The following is a 20,529-nucleotide window of genomic DNA, read 5'->3' on the forward strand; positions in this document are numbered from 1 at the left end:
CAAGTTGGCAGTAGATAACAGGCACACGGGAAATTAATAGGTAAAGCATTAAATTAGCAGGACCTTGCAGAATGCCATTACTCGCTATGTAGATGGATGGCGGTACTTGAAGAGGATTTGGAGGCTAAACTTATAAAATTAACTTGTAAAGAGGAGGTTGTACAAACCATGCTCTCGGGATGGTCTCCTGTATCCCAAGCATCCAAAATTGTTGAGTACATAATTCAAACTTAAAGAGTAGCTGTGCAAGTAAGATGAATAATATCCAGTGCTACAAGAAGGAAGATGAGCAGATCTGCTGATAAACTGAGTCTCTCAAATATCCTTAAAAATTTTCATTTCCTGAACAGCCTTTAAACTTAACTCCATCCTCAAAATGGTTTGGCTAGGCATGGTAGCAAGAATGTGTAGTCAAAGCACTCAGGGGATTAACGCAAAAAAAAAAAAAAAAAAAAAAAAAAAAAAAGTGTGATTTTGAGTCCAGGCTGGGCTACAGTGAAGGATCTCAGTAAGCCTGGGCTAGTAGCAAGACTTTGTCTAAAAAATAAAACAAACAATAACAAAAGCTTCCATACTATTTTTTATAAAAGGAAAATTGAGTATTTTTGTGATTAAAAATGTTTCAGTAATTACTAGGTGTACAAATATTTCTCACTCGTTTTTAGAAAAAATCTATTACTACTGATGACTTAAAAGTCCTAATAATTTCAGAAATTTATTACAAAATAATTTCCTAATAGGAACTAGTAATATATTCATCTGAATTTTGAGGAAATGGAGTTCTCAGAGTTCTATCAGCTTTTAGTCTTAGATTTGCTAATCTTATGTACACCCACAGGTTACAAGTTTTCTTATTTTTTTCATAAGCCTATGATTTGTGAAGCAGTTGATATTAATTTAGCAATTATCTGCTTCCAAGCCTGCATCGTAATTGGTGCCTAAGTAACAACTGTTTCAAATGGAGGGGGGGGGGAGAAAGAAAGCTACAATCATTGCTTGGTTGCCTGACAAACATGGAGGAATTAATCTGTTTTCAGTGAATATTTTATTAAATTAATTTTCAGAAATATGCACAAATCACACTTCTTATAAAAAAGCTTTTTATGTGTGACAGTGAAATGTACTCAAGGCCAGATATAAGCACCAGCCAAGGTTTGATAAATTGTTGTTTTAGTTTTAGTTTTAGTTATTTTACTCTCCTTCTTCTTTTAAATGCAAAGAAATCCAAAGGATGGGGAATTTGATGAGTGAATGGACTCAAGCATGTTCATCATTTCAGGCTCCAGAATGTTCTATTCACTGCTCACTTGAAGAAAATTTTGTAGGGTGTGATGGCATAAAATGTCAGTTTTTGGTGACTGACAGGTCAGGACAGGAACCTATTCGGTGCTCTTCCTAATAATGAGATGTTGAATAAAATTTCGCTCCCAAAAACACTTGTATTATTTATGTTTGTTTTTCTGTGTGTGTACATTTGTATGTGAGTGGGCACATAAGCAGATGCAGGCATGCGTGGAGAGCAGACATTACAATCAGGTGTCTTCTGTGATGGCTGAGACTAGGTCCATGAACCCAGAGTTCACCAATTTGCCAGGCAGATTGTCCCAATGGGTCCTCAAGGTCCCCCTGTCCCTGCTCTTCATCATGAGCATCACAGTAACCTGCCATTAAACTGTTGAACTAGCGATTCAAACTTGGCTCTTCATGCTCACATGACAAATGCTTCATCCACCAGGGGATGCAACTTCAGCCCTCCTCCCTTTGTACTCTTTTCATACCCATTCATATACATAATTGCTAGCATGTATTCTTTATATATAGTGCTACGTAGGTTTCATAACGACAGTTTTATACTTTTTTTTCAAATATTTTGGCCTTGCTCATTCCATCTACTCTCTTACTCTCTTCTCTTTCTTCCTTCTCCTGGTCCCACTATTTCCTGACTCTCCTTTCTATATTCTCTCTCTCTCTCTCTCTCTCTCTCTCTCTCTCTCTCTCTCTCTCTCTCTCACACACACACACACACACACACACACAATTACATAGGCTTCCATATGCAGTGTACTATACCTGTCCTACCCTCAGTTATGTTTTTGGCTCCTAACATGCCATGGATCTAAGACATGCTCATTTGGTTGTTTCAGTAAGTGTTTAGAATGTGTGTGCCCGTTCTGATACACGGGAGTTATAGCAAATCTACTTACTATTCATTATCTAACATAAAGGGGCTTCAGCAGCAAATCTCACCTGAAGCTTGTGCTGTCGGGTGCCTCGTCTCAGTCCTCTCTAAAGATGTCATACTTCCTGTATTTTAAGGTGTCTTCATCATCAGTAATTAATTCACTAACATAACGGTACTCAGATAATCTCCCCACTTCTACATAGTAGCAGAATCACATTGTTTTCATTTGCGTTCATTCACCCACCACCTGTAAATTCATAATAGAGTTGAACTTTACCAGTGTTTCGGTATACACACAAACATATATACATGCATACATACATACACACAAGACACAGTAAGCATCTTGCCTTTGGTTGCCATTCATAGCATATGCTTCATGCACTTAAATTCTGCTTATGGCTCTGATGTCAACAACAAATGGTATAATGAAAGGAACACAGTGACTGTTACTGAAATTAGGTCAGCCATCAAGGAATATTCTAAAGCAAGCTTATTATTTATCTTTCATTAAAATTGTTATGAAATTGAAGTCATGGCATGATTCAATTTAGTATGGCACAGAACTATTGATCTTGGTTTTTACAAAAAAAAAAAAGTCCTTTTGGGCTTATGCTCTACACAGAAAAAAAAAATCAATTTGTTTAAAGTGCTTCCCTTTGTACCTAATAGCTCACTTGTGGGGCACTGAAATTCTGCACATGAACGGGCCACAGACTCCACGCCATCACAGGAAGCTCAGTGTAAACTAAAATTAGAGCACCATGGCAAAAGCCTAGAGGCCACAGCCATTCCCCAAAACACTTCAATGTCAGTAATGATCCAGAGAAACATTTACAGCTGCACCTCAGCACTCACAGGATGTCTCAGATGGAAAGTATCTCCACTCCCTATGCCCTGCACACCTCCTGGCCCAGACACAGAGCAGTCTAAGCTGGAAGCTACACACTGAGAGAACTGTGGTTCTTTGCACAGGCTGCAGACATTTTAGTTTTAGAGGTGTCACTTACTGGTGAACAGATACATAAAATTGTCCAATTACTTAACCTCTATAGACTTATATTATATTTTTAATGTAATTTTTCTTATAAAATTTGAGTATAAAATTATTCTGCTCTATCAATGGCTGCAAATATACTTTATAAGCTGCATTATGATATGTGTTTTAGTTTTGGTTGCTTCATACAGTGCTTCATTACTGACTGCATGCGTACTCTCTTTGTTGAAACTATATGTATTTTATTTTCTGTTGTAAAGGATGGGACCACGGGCTTTAAATAAGCTCAGCAAATGCTTTACTACTGAGCTACATTTCCAACCCTGAAACTATATTATTTAAATGCTGGAAATTAGTTTTTCATTTTTGTTTTTTAAGAGTGGTTATATTAGGATTTCTAAGAAAAGGCAATCAAACAAGAGTTAGGATACCACACAAATATCCTTAAAACTGTAAATTGTATCAACCACCTCAGCATTGAAAGAGCATGTACAATGTTTTTCATTAGTTTAGAAAAGCATCTATTAATCAAAAAGTTTAATAATCGAGAAATTGGAAAATAATTTCTAAAATTTAAAAAATAAGATTTTTTCTGTATTTGTCAGTAGCTATCCTTGAACCTCTATTGATTTTATCTGTGTTGGTAATATTTTCTAGTGAAGTTTAAAGACAAGTTTGATTATGAAAAGTAAGAGATTGCTTCTGTAAACCTTGTATTTCATTGCAACAAAAATGTCTTGCATAGGTTTTTTTTTTTTTAGTTTCTCTCAAATACCACACAAATTGTATCAGCAGCCTAAAGGTGTTAACAGATTCTCTGCACAGATATAAACACACTTGCTAATAGAATCGAGGAATGTTGCCTTTTGCCGATGATCTGTTCCCATTACATTTCCTCAAAGCTAATTTCAGAATCATTTTCCCATAAAGTTTTAATTGGGAATGTCTCTTCACTGCAGATCTAATTATTTCCTACTATACCATGAACATGACATACTTCCGGCCTCCTATACCCTAAAGGATTTCAATTAATTCTTGCTATTGTGAAACACGAGGACAGTAATTCCTGGACGTTCTACGATGAGCCTAATTTGTATATATCCAAAGAAATGCTATTAACATAATCATATTTTCCTGGGGGCCGAATAGAGGACACGAGTGTGCTGCTGAATGTGAATTCTTACATGACTGAGACTTGTTTTCCTCCTGAGCAGAATTTGGTCAAAAGCTGGAGCAAACGAAGGATTATTCCATTTTCTTATGCATAAGGGGGAAGCCACTAATCTTTTAACTCTAGGAAATAAAGGATGCATTTTAATAAGGCTTTTAAAATCTGAAATTAACATAAGAAAGAAATTAGACATATTTATCCTAACTACATGCAGTAAGTAATTAATGGGAAGCTACATTTGCCCAAATATTCATAATTTTCTAAATAGATCAATAACTCAATAAACAAATTAATAGTCAAATAGATTAGTGTAGACCATAATTATGAAAATCAGCTGCACTACCACATTAAATACCTGTATGTAGAATAATGACTGAGTATATAGTCACTTGAGTAAGCGTGACCTGCTTGCTTACTGTGGGAATTTAGGCAAAGCTTTAATATTCACAGCATTAATACCTACTATTGCAAAGCTCAAACTGAAAAACAAAACAACAAACTTCACTGAGTCTTGTCTTTGTTCTATTTCCTGTTGCTGCGATAAATCATGCTGATGAAAGGAACTTAGACTTGAAAGTTTATTTGGCTCACATTTCCCAGTTACAGTCCATCCTTGCGGAGAAGTGAAGGCAGCAGGAACTTAAAGCAGATTTCACTTCACATCCACATCAAGAGCAGAGAACAGTGGATCAATGCATGCATGTCTCTGCTGAGCTCTCTCTCTCTCTTTCTCTCTCTCTCTCTCTCTCTCTCTCTCTCTCTCTCTCTCTCTTTCTCTTTGCTCTTAATACAAGCCAGGATCCCTCCTTGCCTGGGGAATGGTGCTACCCACAGTTGGCAGGTCTTCCGACCTCAGTATAACCAACAAAATCCCCACAGACATTCGTATAGACCAACACTATCTAGACAAGCCCTCATTGAGACTTCTTTTTCTGGTGATTCTACATTGTGTCCAGATGACAATTCAAACTAAGCATCTCAGGTTCCTTGTAATGAGTCCCTAGTGGTTCTTATTTCACATTCAACTTTGCTGGATGTACGCCTTGGGTGGATCTATATACAGCAGGATTAGTCCTGACCTCTACTTCCTCTAGGACGGAGCAGAAAAAAACTTGAATGATCTCTAAATGATGTCACAACCCCACTTGAATGATCCCAAGAGGCCATCACGGTCCCATTGTAATCTGCCCTGCACACTGGTGTTGACTGGCATTTTAGACAGATTCCTGGGCCCATATGACTTACAACCTCAGCAATAAAATCTCTGCACAGTCACTCTCTGGCTTTTCCTTGTCTCCCTGTTTTCTGTTCATCTTTTTCTCAGGTCCCTAGAGGTTTCACTTCGGTTTCTAACATTTCATTCCAGCAAGAAATTCTTGTCTACAGTTAACGCAGATCTCCTTGTACAATTAAAGTGTCCTTGCTCTCTTCTTTCAAACTGGTGTGTCTAGGCCCATCAGCATGATATGAAAAGTTTTGTACCTGAACATTAATAATAAAAATATGCACGCAAGTTCAATGTACTGTAATTTTGGCATTTCTAAAAATATAGCTGGAAAGCTATCCTGTTGGAAATAACTTTTACAGCAAGATAAAAGAAAAACAAATAAATAATAAATAAATAACACCTCAATCAGTATCTCAAAACTTTTCTTAGTTAGAAGTTCTAACTTATGTGAAATCTAAATTCATTTGTCACCAACAGAAGATTTCTCTTGTTCTCGCTCAAAGAAGTGGAGAACACTTACTAGCTGTTTGCTGCAGTTTTTGTCTTTCTGTAAATTCTTCCTTAATTAAAGTACTTTTGCAATCCTGGTCTCTAAGTGAGTCACTTTACTTTTTTAAACATCTCTATCTTCATTAAAGACCTCCAAAATTTTCATATGAGTCTACAAAAGTGCTGCAACTTCATAACAAACAAAGCAAGGATAAAAGGCACCTGTTCTTGCACATCTTACATAGATCATCATGTATCTTACATGTATTTATGACCTCTTGCTACTGTGTTGTCATCACTCTTTGTTTTGAATTGGTGTGAATAGCAGCATGTTATGGGCTGTTTCCTCATTTAAAGTTTATTAGCTTGATTTATTTCATTCTCATAGATTATTTTGTAATGTGTTGTAGTATATCTTTAAAATATTCTTTATTTTAGTATAAAATAAAAGGAGCATCATAAAAAGTAAAGCCTCCTTATATCTCTGCTCTCCACATCTTTCAAAAATGTAAAACACCAGGTCTCCACGCTAATCCTTCCTTCCTTCCTTCCTTCCTTCCTTCCTTCCTTCCTTCCTTCTTTCCTTCCTTCCTTCCTTCTTTCACATTCTTGGCATAGCTAGCTTCACCAGTATTTGATATCCTATTGTCTGAGATTTGCTGGAATTACCACCTTTTCTGGAGACTCATTCTTACTGTTTATTTCCATAAGTAAAATTATAAAGTCTCCCAACTTTGTCCTTTTTCCGTTGAGAGCTGGTCTCTTGCTCTGAGTCACTTAGAGTTAGAAATTACACAGGAAAGAATTGGTGACCACCTGGACAAGTCAACACTGAAGGAAAAGGCAATGTTCACCTTAATTAAAAGTGTTTCCCTCCGTTTCTTTAACTTTTCAAGAGAAGACTCAAAATTACTTTCTGTTTTTTGCGCACATTCACTAAGTCCAAATGGATGTCAAATGCCAATTTGTAGATTTTATTCACCCTGAATATTATATTGTTTTTATCCTTTCAACCTGAGCATCCCTAGTCTTAAATCAGGTGTTGATCTTTTGAGTAAGCATACAATGGATATTAATCTCTGAATTTTCATGCAGCACACCAACGAAAGTATTGACGTGCCATTTCCTTTATGGTTATTATTAAAATTAGATCCTTCTCTCATACAAAACATCCTGATGACAGTTTTCCCTCCCCCCCACTCTCCTAGGACACTTAGCCTACCATCTCCCTGGATCCACACCCATTCCATCAGAAAAGAGAATGCCTCAAAGAGACAACCACCAAACTCAACAAAATAAAATAGAGTGAGACAAGGCAGAAGCCCTCACACTCAGGCTGGACAAGGCAAGCCAACAGGAGAAAAAGAGTCCCTAAAGCACAAAGAATGAGTCAGAGACACATCTATTACCACTGTTAGGAGTCCCACAAAAACAGTGGGCCCCACACTATCAGTTTGCAAAAAGCAAACCTCTGTAGTAGCATCAGCCTGTGTTGTTTGGGGATCTCCACAGGACACCTCGGTCAGCAACTCAACCCAATACAACCCAGTCCTGCAACTGGGAGCCTTGCCTAGCTATGAGAAATGGCCATTTCAGATTAGGATCACCCTCATAGATTTCAAGAAGTTTCCATAGCACCTGGGATTCTACACCAGGTAAAATTCTAACCATTTTTCCCTGCACTCTCTCCCTACATTCTATCTATCCCCAACTCGATCTCTCTGGCTCCCATCCACACCCTTCCTTAATCCACTCAAAAAAAAAAATCTATTCCATTTTCCCCTCTAGGGAGATTCATGCATCCTCCTTAGAGCCCTCCTCTTAACCTAACCTCTCTTGGTTTACAAATTGTAGCTTGGTTATCATTTACTTAATGACCACCTATAAGTGAATACATACTATATTTGTCTTTCTGGGTCTGGGTTAACTCACTCAGCATGATGTTTTTTCTAGTATCATCCATTTGCCTGAAAATTTCATGATGTCATCTGTTTTAATAGCTGAATAATAATCCTCTGTGTAAAAGTAATATGTTTTGCTTATTCACTCTTCCATTGAGGGATATCTAGATTATTTCCCGTTTCTGGCTATTAGGAATAAAGCCACAATGAACATGGTTAAGCAAGTGTCCTTGTGGTAGGATGGAATGTTGTTTTGGGTATATTACCAAGAGTGGGATAGCTAGGTCTTGGGGTAGATAGATTCCCAAGGTTCTGAGAAACTGTCACATTAATTTTCATAGTGCTGTACATGTTTGCACTCTCACCAGCAACTGAGCAGTACTCGCCTTGCTCCACATCCTCTCCAGCGTGGGCTGCCGCTTGTGTTACTTATCTTAGCCATTCTGAAAGGTGTAAAGTGGAATCTCAAAGTAGTTTTTATTTGCATTTCCTGATAGCAAAGGATTTTAAATTTTCTTTAAGTGTTTCTCAGTCATTTGTGATTTCTCTACTGAGAATTCTCTGCTTAGGAATTGACCCCATTTTTAATTGGATTATTTTTTAATATCTAGTCTCCAGAGTTCTTTATATATTTTAGATATTAGTACTCTACTAGATGTGGAGTTGGTAAAAATCCTTCCTGTTCTGTAGGCTGCCACATTGCCCAAATGATGGTGTCCTTTCATTTGCAGAAACTTTTCGGTTTTATGAGGTCCTATTTATTACTGATCTTAGTGCCTGTGCTATCAATGTTCAGCAAGTCATCTCCTGTGACAATGCATTGAAGGGTGTTCTCCACTTTCTCTTCTATCACATTCAGGTCATTTAGTTTCATGTTGAGGTCTTTGATCCACTTGGACATGAGTTTTGTGCCAGGTGGTATGGATCTACTTACATTCAACTACGTGGAGACATCTATTGTGACAAACTTCACTTGTTGAAGATGCTTTCTTTTTACCAGTGTGTACTTCTGGCTTCTTTGTCAAAATTCAGGTGTCCATAGAAGAGTGGATTTGTATCTGGGTCTGCAATTTAATTCCATTGATCAACACACCTGTTTTTATGGAAATACCTCGTGGTTTATATTACCATAAACCTGTTGTACAGATTTCAATCATGGATGGTAGTACCTCTCTGGAAGTTGTTTTTGGTGTTTTTTGTTTGTTTGTTTGTTTGTTTTTCTCAGAATTGTTTTAAATAGCCTTATTTTTTATTTTTCTATATAGAAAGAAATTATTGTTCTTTCAAGGCCTGTAAAAATATGTGTGGTAATTTTGATGAGGATTGCTTTGAATCTGCAGATTGCTTTTGTGAGGATGATCAGTTTTACTCTGTTAATTCTACCTATCCCTGAGCATGAGATATCTTTCAGTCTTCTGATATTTTCTTCAGTATCTTTCTTTAAAGACGGAGTTTTTGTCATACAAGTCTTTTACTTGCTTGTTTAGGATTACCCCAATATTTTTATATTGTTTGTCACTATTCTTAAGAGTGTTGACTTTCTAATTCCTTTCTCTTCATTTGTATATAAGAGAGCTACTGATATTTTGAGTTACTCTTATATCCTGCCACTTTGCTGGAGGAGTTTATTAGTTCCCTGGTAGAATTTTTGGTGTTGCTTATGTTTAATAGCATATAATCTGCAAATAATGATACTTTGACTTCTTCCTTTCCCTTTAATCCCCTTAATCTTTTTTATTTGTCTTATTGCTCTAGCTAAGAGTTCAACTACTATATTGAATAGATATGAAGAAACTGAACAGCCTTGTCTTGTTGCTGATTTTAGTAGAATTGTTTTGCGTTTCTCTCCATTTAATTTGATGTTGGCTATAAGCTTGCTGTAAATTGCTTCTATTATGTTTAGATATGTCCCTTGTATCCCTAATCTCGCCAGAACTTATATCATGAAAGAGTATTGGATTTTTGTCAAAGCCTTTTTTGCATCTAATGAGATGATGTTGTTTTCTTTGTTTTTCTTTCAGTTCATTTATATGGTGGATTATAATGATTGATTTTTAAATGTTGAACCATGCATGCATCTCTGGGATGAATACTACTTAATTATGGTGGATGTTCTTTTACGTATTCTTGGGTTGAGTTTGCAAGTATTTCATTAAGTATTTTTGCATCTATTTTCATAAAGGAATTAGGTCTGTAATTCTTTTTCTTTGTTGAATCTTTATGTGGTTTGAGTATCAGGGTAACTGTGGTTGACTAAGCAAATGGGACAATGTTTTCCTTCTGTTTTTATTTTATGGAATAATTTGTGGAGTATAAGCGTTAACTCTTCTTTAAAAATCTGGTTGATTTTTTTTTTTTTTTTTTTTTTTTTGCTAAAACCATCTAGCCCTGGGCAATTTTTGGTTGAAAGACATTTAATGTCTGCTTCTATTTGAATAAGGACTATATATACCTATTTAAATGCATTGGCTTATCTTGATTGAACTTTACTAAGTGGTACCTAAGAATACTATTATTATCATTATTATTATTATTTTAGATCTTCCAATTTAATTGACTACAGGTTTTTAAAGTATACCATATGCTTCTCTGCATTTTCTCAGTATCTGTTGTTAGGTACCCCTTCTCATTTCTGATTTTGTTAATTTGGATATTCTCTGTGTGTCTCTGAATTAGTTTGGATAAGGATTTCTCTGTCTTGGTTTTCTGAAAGAAATTTGGTTCATTAATTCTTTGTAATGTTCTCTTTGTTTCTACTTAATTAATTTCAGCCCTCATTTTGATTATTTCATGTAATCTTATCCTTTTGAGTGTGTTTAACTTCTTTTTGTTTTTAAATGTATTTATTTTTATTAATTATAGTTTATTCAGTTTGTATCCCAAATGTAGCCTCCTCCTTCATCCCCTCCCAAACCCACCTTCCCTCGCTCTTCTCCACCCATGCCCCTTTTTCAGTCCACTGATAGGGGAGGTCTTCCTCCCCTTCCTTCTGATGCTAGTCTATCAGGTCTCATCAGGAGTGGCTACATTGCCTTCCTCTGTGGCCTAGTAAGGCTGCACCACCCTCAGGAGGAGGTAATCAAAGAGAAGGCCACGGAGTTCATGTCAGAGACACTCCCTGTTCCCCTTATTAGTGAGCCCATTTGGAGACTGAGCTGCCATGGGATACATCTATGCAGGGGTCCATGAATTGTCCTTGGTTGGAATATCAGTCTCAGGAAAGATTCCTGTGTCCACTTTTATTTTTCTCTCCTTGTGGTGCTCCTGTAACCTCCAGGTCTTTTTATCTCTCCCTTCTTTCATAAGATTCCCTGCACTCTGCCCCAAGTTGGCTATGAGTCTCAGCCTCTACTTTAATACTCTGCTGGGTAGAGTCTTTTAGAGTCCCTCAGTGGTAGGCTCTTGTCCTGTTTCCTGTTTTCTCCCTCTTCCGATGTTCATCCCATTTGCCTTTCTGAATGAGGATTGATTGTCTTACCCAGGATCCTCCTTCTTGCTTAGCTTGTTTAGGTGTACAGATTTTAGTATGTTTATCCTATATTATATATCTAATATCCACTTATAAGTGAGTATATACCATGTGTGTCTTTCTGCTTCTTGGATACCTCACTCAGGAGGTATCTTTTCTAGTTTCCACCATTTGCATGGAAATTTCATGATTGCCTTGTTTTTAATTGCTGAGTAGTATTCTTTTAGTTTTAGAGGTTTCATGTGTTCTTAAGTTGCTAGTATGAGATCTATCCAATTTTTCAAAAGTCTAGGTGCTGATTTCTGGGTTTGTCTTTGTTGGGTGAGTGTTTTGTTCCTTGGTTTGTTTCCTGTCTGGATTCAGAGTGTGATGGCTCTGTGTGACCTCTCTGAGCTGCTCAGATGGTGGCTGGTGTGTTCACTGGAATTGCCTGATGGTGTTGGAGGCTGAGGTGCAACAATGAATGTGGGATGTCAAAAGAGGATGTTTCCTGGGATCAACAGAGGGTAGAGAAGATCTGTGGCCAGCCTACCTGACCTTCTCGCAGGCTGTGGATCGGGCAGAGGGTGTACAGCTGAAGCTTGGCACAAAGCAATGACGGGGAGAAGGGAGGCCAGTGGCCAATGGTCTGTGGAATCCACAGGAGAGGTAAACAGGAGAAAGGGAGGCTGAAGCTGGCAGTCTGTGGCAGAGCTAGGGTGCAGCCTGAGGCATTGGGTCTCAGGTAACAGAGTGGAGAAGTTCTCAGAATTGACTTTTTTTTTTTTTCTGACCATTGGGCATACACTATTTTGAACAAGGGTTACTTTTGGTTACTCAAACTTACAAACAATCCTGTCCTAGTTAGGTTTCCCTGTTGCTGTGCTAAAATACTGACCCAAATCAGCTTAGGAGAAGAAAATGTTTATTTCATCGTACAGCTTATTTCATCGTACAGTGTGGGAAACCAAGGCAGGGACCTGAAGGCAAGAGCTGAAGCAGACAGAGGATAAATGCTGCTTACTGTTTGCTCCTCTTCTTTGCTTCCTTATGCAGCCCAGGACCACCTGGCCAGGGGTGACTCTGCCTGTAGTGGGCTAGGCCGACCCACATCAATCATAAGTCAGGAAAATACCCCCTTATACTTGAATACAGGCCAATATGATAGATGCCTCTATCATATCCCTCAGTTGAGGTTTCTGTTTTCCTGTGACTCTAGTTTTTGTTAAGTTGATAAAATTTAACCAGACTACATGGCATCAAGATAACTAGTCTTTTCTAATTTTGGGCACTAATGCTTACGTTTTATAAATTACATCAATTTTTAAGTGGTTTGATTATTATTAATCATGTTTATTATTTGAAACAATTTACAGCTAGTCAAAGAACAAAGATTTAACCATACTGACTTTCAAAAAACTTGCTCCTATCATCAGTCCCTGGTAATCCAAACAAAGGCTGTGAGTCTCACAGAGAGAGGGAGAGTGGAAGGGAGCTGAACTGAGACAAGCAACAAATGTACTCCATCAGAGCTACTTTCTTTATGGAGAAATAATGAAAAATTATGGTGCTTTAGTGGTTTCTTTTCTGATTCAATGATGTAAGATCTTAAATGTCAGCTTTCTATTTGTTGAGGAGGAAATTTTGACAGTCGTGGCTCAATTTTGGTCCTCTGACATCTACTCCTGGAATTCTGACCTCCCTCTTTCTAACTTTCATGTGTGTTTTGATCTGAGTTCCACAGTTAAATGTATGCTGTTCTCACCCTTTCACTCCCCAATACTCCTTGGCTGGTGTATGCTAACACACTGATATATAGTGATATTTTTATGCTGTCTGAGTTCTTGTATATTCAAGATCAGCTTTCCCACACATATACATTTGAAGGCAGCTTGACATGCTAAAAATCATTAGTTCCCAGTTTCTTTCCTAGAGTGTCTTGGATGTTTTACTGCTGTTTCTACAACATCAACTTCCCTTTATAGATGTATGAGCCAACTGGACTTTTTATGCTTGAAAGTGATTTGGGGAATATTTACACCTCATATGTCTGGCCAGAGGTTAATGTCTCTGTTATATAGAGAATTCCTGTAACTCAACAACAAAATAAAAGCTCTGATTAAAAGTGGACAAGAAACTTAAATGTAGTGACAGTTAATCTTCACTGTCAACCAGCTGGACTCAGAATCTCCCTGTGACTGATGAAGTATGAGCTGTGAAGATGCTCCCCAGGGAATGTCAGAAGAAGAAAGATCTACAGTGAAGGTGGGTAGGAGTCTCTTATGAGGTGGGGATCACAACAGCATCAAAGTAAAAACAGCCTGCCGTCAGCATGTTCTCTGTTTTCTGGCCAACCATGCTGGGAACTGCCCCACTCCACACATTCATATTGTAACAAGGGTACGATCTTCTGCAACTGTGAATCCTTCTTCTCTCAAGTTGTTTCTGTCAGGTTATTTTGATGACAGTACAAAAATAAAAGCAATTATCAGTCACAGGCATGAATATATGGACATAGAGATGACATAATATACATAACACTGTCCAACAGGCCCAAGATGTGTGACAGCCTTAGTTATCACAGAAAGGCACTTCAAAGTCAGAGTAAGGTAAAATTTGAAACATTAAATTAGTTGCCGTAAAGCAAACAGAGATTCAGAAAAGCAGCAAGTATTGATGAGGATAAAGAGATGTTGAAATTGTGTATTGTAAAATCATGAGTGTTTTGTAGAAAACAGTAGGGCAGTTACTCAAAAACCTTGTTGAATTAGTATATAATACTAGAATCCTTCTGAGTACATAACCAGGAGTTTTTAACGCTCAAAACTTCAACAGATGCTTATTTCTCTGTGTTCACAGCACACTAGAGAAGTAATCAATCTAAGTATCCATCAAAGAATTAAAGGAACTAACTACACACAAAGTTGAATGTTTTACCTTTAAGAGGGAAAAAGATCACTTATAATACAACTAGTATGAATCTTGAGGACATATGGAGTAAAATAAATCAGTCAAAACAAGGTAAGCATTCCAAAGTCCCTAAAGTAGCCAAAAGATAGAGCAGAGAGTGAAGTGTTACTTTCCAGAGTATGTAACTGACCCCGTGACCGGTAGACATCTTCCTCTCATAGCATCTGTATCAATCCCATCTGTATATATCAAGGACAACTTAAAACCCCCACATCAAACCAAAACCAGAGATCAAATTCCTGCATTTACTTCTTCAATGAATGACTTCATCATCCTCACATTTAATTAGCCAAAAATATCCATCAGGAATCCTTTATAATTCATTCACCTTATAAAATATATTAGCAGGATACTTTTATTTCATCTGAATGCTTCTCAAGTCTATTTTCTCTTTATAACCATGGTAACTGCAGAGCCATAGCAACTACTCTAGTGAAAATTCATCACCTCTAGCCTGAGCTACAGTGACCCCCTCACTGTACCACTCTTTTTGTGCCCGGCTTTGTTGCTCACAAACCTCATCTCTATAGCACAGTGAATATTTTCTGTGTAAGTTTGATTATGTCACCCCATATTTAAAGCTTTCAAATGCAGCTTCCTTGACCTTAAATTCTGAAACTCCCTGAGGCACAATATGTCTACATCCTGATCTTACCTAAGTTCATCTTGGAAGTGGATCCCTTCATTCTCTGCATTAGGAGATGCAGTTTTATTTTGGTATGTTGCATGATTCATCCTACACATTGCCACAGATATTGAATAAGTGTTCTTAGATTTTCTTCGCACTACATGGCTTCCCCTCTTCATTTAGTTCATTTTATTCCCATTTTTACTACTCACCATCGATCATGACTTTTCAACCACATTGTCCCACCTTACTAACCTAATCAGAACCTACTGTGTTATTTGATTGCTCTGTAAAACTCAATTGCAAAAATTACAGTTGTAATTTTATGATTTTTAACATTAATTATTATATCGATTCATGCTCCAACCATCTGCATTTATTTCACAACTGAGGAAAAGGCATTATTTAATATGGGAGCTGATATTAAAAAATAACATAAGTTGGCTGAATTAAAACACCAGACATTCTGGGTAGATGGTTCAGTAGACAAACTGCTTGCCAGGCATGCATGAGAACTTGGATTTGGATCTCTGGAACCCACATTTAAAATCCAGGCATGGAGGCACACAGCTGTAGCCATAGTGTGCAGAGGGTACAAAGATAGGAAGATTGCTGAAGCAAAACTAAACTGCTAAGCTTTGAGTGGAAGTTCCTGTCTAAATGAACAGAGGTGAAGAGTAGTAGAGAAGAGATTCCTCATGAATTCCTTGGCCTTCTGCTTATGCACATACCCACAGGCAGATTGCACATATTATACACACAGACAGAAAATAAAAATAACAAGTGTTTATCTCTTTTTGCTCTGGAAGCTGAGAAGTCCAAAATCAAGATGCAGCTATGTTCTGTGTCTGATATCTGTCTCCTTTAAATGGAAGGTTCCTTCTCACAAGTCTTTACATGGCCACAATAACAGAACCTCTCACTGGTGCCTGCTATAAAGACATTGATAGCCTCAAAGAAGGCTCTATCTTCCCTCATGAGCTAAGAATTTCCCTCAAAGCCAGTTTCCTAAAGTTGTCACCCTTGGTGTTAAGATATCAACATTAGTTTTGAAAGCACAAAAAATCCAGATCATAACAGACCATCCCTATTTCTCACAATTTGTTCCATGGCACTTGGGGTTTAACATTTGCTCAATAAGTGTGCACTATAAACATGCAGGATATGGCCAATAGCACCACAAACCAAGCTGGGCCAAATGGTGCCAAACGTAAACACAGGACTGAAGAATTCATACAAAATTTGGTAAAGAACAGGAAACCAAGAAAGACTGGATACCATAAACTGCTCTTGAAAAAGACTTGATGATTGGTTAGCAAAACCAAAACAAGCAAAGAAACAACGATCTGATAGAAAGTAGTCTTAAAAGTTTTTGTAAATTTTTTTATTAAATTAATTTGTGTATGTGATTATGACTGAGTTTGTATGTGAGTGTGCACATGTACACACATGTATGTGCCATATATGGAAGTCAGAACACAATTTCAAGTTGCCCTCTCCTTTACCATATAAGCTCTAGGGACTGAACTCAGGTTGACAGTATGACAGGTCTTACCTGTTGAGATACCTCATAAGACAGAATTGTGCACCTTTTTATGCATGCATAAGGACACAAAGAACAATAGTGCAGTGGCAAAGTTAAAAAAAAAAACATTCAGGGCAGCACTGCATGTGTTCGGAGCCAGGGACGGAAGAAGAATTGAACTTGCTTAGGTCATTGTACTTTTTGATGTTTTCTTATGATGAATAAAGTCTAAACACAGTATTAAGTGCAGACAAATAAAAAATATAATAATATGGAAGTTAATATAAATTTCACAGAATGTGTAATAGAAATGAAAACCATGAAGAAAATGGAAATAATACTGATAAATGACAGTCTGAAATGTTCCAATTTCAGGCACATTTCTGTCTTGAGGGCCCCCCATTATATCATGACTGTTTGCTATTCTTTTTTCTAGGCTCCATTCTATTCTTTCTGATAATGTCTATGCTTAGAATAGAGGAGGGGAGGAGAAGAGGGAGGAAAGGCAGGATTGGGAGAGGAGAAGGAGGAGCTACAGATGGGATACAAAGTGAATAAATAAAAAAGAAAAGAAAGAGTTTTTCCTAATAAAATCTGCTTCTTACATTTAAACCATTATCCACACCAATTTCACCCACGTTTTGCTTATCCTCAAGAGTTGTTAAGGCCATGGTCCACCCTGGTTCGGCTCATTTATGTGTCAAGAAATGCTAACATTAATTCCTGCTAAAAGGAATATTAGGAAGTTAAGTTAGTTAAAACAAAAGTATTTTTAAACTGTTAGAAAATATTAAAGTTACAGTAAGCAAAATATGTTTCTTGATGAAATTTGTAGAAGTTGGAACTATAAAGTAGATAGAAAACAAGTGTGATGGCTTGACTAGGCCCATATGTTTGAGCATTTGGTCTACAGATGATGGAGAAGGGTTTGGGAAGGATTAGAAGAACTCTTAGAGGCGCTGTCACTGGAGATAGGTTTGTACCATTCCCTTCCCCTTAGCTCCTCCTTGTAGGTCAAGACATGAGTGCTCAAACTATTCCTTTGCTCTGCCATGGTGGACCCTAACACTGCCCTTTGAAACCACAAGCCAAATCAACTCTTTTCTTTCAGAAGTTCCCTTGGTTGTGGTGTTTTAGCACAGCAGTAGAAGAGTAACTAATGCAGTAAGACAGAACAGGGAGAATAGAAAATGTTTTCAGAACTCTGAGAATAATAAAATCAAGCCAATGCTCTTTGCAAGTCCTTGCCATCTAAAAGGCTAATTCTTGGGCTGGCAAGATGACTCAGAAGGTAAAGGGAATTTGTTGCAACCTGATGACCTGAGATTGATACCCAGAGCCTCACATAGTAGAAGTCATACCACCACAGACACACAGACACACACACACACACCTTACACTATATAAGAGGAATATATATCACTTACAAATAAAAAAAGAGTTGGCAAACTTCTAATCAGTAATAATATTGCTTTTAAACAATAAGGAATGCAAGGAAAACGTATGTGAGGGAGAGTGGAGAATGTAAAAGAATAAGTAAGTGATCAATAGAAAAATTTTGCGAACGATTTACTGACAATGAAAAATAAATTTTAATTAATCTAAAACTAATTTCACTCTCGATCTAGATTATATGAAAAAGGCAGAAATATTTTCTATTTTTATAACTATGGTGATACTAACTTGCATGTGGCAGGCAAGAACACCAACACTGAGTAGTATTCTAATCTTAACAACAAATACTCCTGCACCAAATTTTATCAAATTATAAGCAAATAAGTGTGGATGCTAAAAATTATTATTTTTATTTTAAGTATAAAATTCCCACTTAAAACTTCTAATTACAATTTACTTAAACTTTAAGGAATACATCAAGGTAAAGAAAGAGGAGAGTGAAGTCATTGATGCTAATTAAAGTGGAGAAAGATGACAGAAGTTATCAGCCACAGTTAAGGTGGAGAAATCAGGTTAGCATATAAAATTCAGAAATCAGTTGGTTTCTGTGTGTGTTTGTTTAATCGAGTTGTAGCACACACAAAAGCAGCAAATAGAACTCAGTTGTTGAGAAGTGGGAAATGAACAATTCCAACCAAAGAGAAGCTCATCAATGTTGCCCTTGATTTTACCTGCAGACAAGGCATACTTCAAGAATGACAACAATGGTGGAAATGAGGTCAGAAGCTAAACACTGAAAACCACTCTCCTTTATCAGTAAGAAGTGATGAGTGAGGACTTTAGCATTAACTAACACGCTTCTTTAATAAAGTCTTTCAAAAGCTTGATGACTGAAAAATAAGTATTGAGAAATGCAGCATTATATTCAGAGATGTTACTGGACCACATTTAGAAATCAGTACAGCGATAGACTGCTTTCGCTGTCCTTCCCATCCTCAAGTTCTGATTCCCCAGGCATACCCCTGGGTTGGTAGCAGACCACCTGCTGCAGCGTCCTCCTTCCACCTGCCTCTAGCCTCCCTTCCTCACCCAGTCCATCTGTCTCATTGCCAACACCCAAGGCACTCTCTCCCTAGAAACCATGCCCAGGTTTGATGGAGTCCCAGTGCTAAGAGGTGAGCTGCACAAAAATTCACATTCCTAACCAGCTATCTCCAGGTGATAATGCTCACAAACGAATAATTAGTTTTCTCTGATGCAGTCTCATTGGGTATACAAACTACATTTAAGACCAGGCCCAATGTCCAGCAGTAGATAGCCAACTAAATGAAGTCAATGACATTTTTAAAAGCTTTTCATCTCCTGACAGGACGTTTCTCTCCCTTACAGGTCCTTTACAAAAGACATTATACTTTCTGGATTTGTCTTTATGGGGTATCTGTGTGAGAATGTGTCATCTATGTATGTTTCCTGGGCTTTTTTCTTTGGCTCTGTTTCCTTTTTTCAGTTTTTATGATTTTCATTTGTTTAATTTAATTTAATATTTTAGATGCCTGTGTATGTCCTAAGGATAGAAAGATAGAATGTAGATTTGGGTGGTGGAGATTTTGGGGAAGGATATGGATGGCACTGGGGGAGGGGAATTCATGATCAGAATACACTGTGTAAAAATCCATTTTAATAAAAGAGAGGAATGAGTGAAAGAAAAAGAAGAAATAAAAACATCAAAGAGATATTATAAACTGTTAAAAGATTTCTGTTTAGTGAGTAAAATTCAAGGTCTCTAAAGCTTCACTGATCAGTATTGTATCTATCACATGAAGTAATCATATTATAATCTCAAAAATAAAAAAATAAGAAGTATATTTTTTCTTTTTTTATTTTTATTAGTTACACTTTTTTCACTTTGTATCCCCTCACAAACCCCTCCTTCCTCCCCTCCTAATCCCAACTTCCCTCCCCCTTCTTCACACATGCCCCTCCCGAAGTCCACTGATAGGGGAGGTCCTCCTCTCCTTCCTTCTGATCTTAGTCTATCAAATCTCATCAGCAGTGGCTGCATTGTCATCTTCTGTGGCCTGGTAAGGCTGCTCCCCTCACAGGGGGAGGTGATCAAAGAGCAGGCCAATCAGTTTATGTCAGAGGCAGTCCTTCTCATTACCATGGAACCCACTTGGACATTGAACTGCCATGGGCTACATCTGTGCAGGGGTTCTAGGTTATCTCCATGAATAGTACTTGGTTGGAGTATGAGTCTCTGGAAAGACCAGGGAACTCCTACAGCTGATAAACACCTTCAACAAAGTGGCTAGATACAAAATTAACTCAAAAAAAAAAATCAGCAGCCCTCCTGTATACAAAAGACAAAAAGGCTGAGAAAGAAAGTAGGAAAACAACACCCTTCACAATAGCCATAAATGACATAACGTACCTCGGTGTAACCCTAACCAAGTAAGTCAAAGACTTGTATGAAAAATATTTCAAGTCTCTGAAGAAATAATTAGAAGAAGATATCAGAAGATGGAAAGATCTCCCATGCTCATGGCTTGGCAGGATTAACAGAGTAAAAATGGCCATCTTATTCAATGCTTCTAC

The sequence above is a fragment of the Meriones unguiculatus genome, chromosome 10 (genome assembly GCF_030254825.1).
Source record: "Meriones unguiculatus strain TT.TT164.6M chromosome 10, Bangor_MerUng_6.1, whole genome shotgun sequence".
NCBI classification, from domain to species: Eukaryota; Metazoa; Chordata; class Mammalia; order Rodentia; family Muridae; genus Meriones; species Meriones unguiculatus.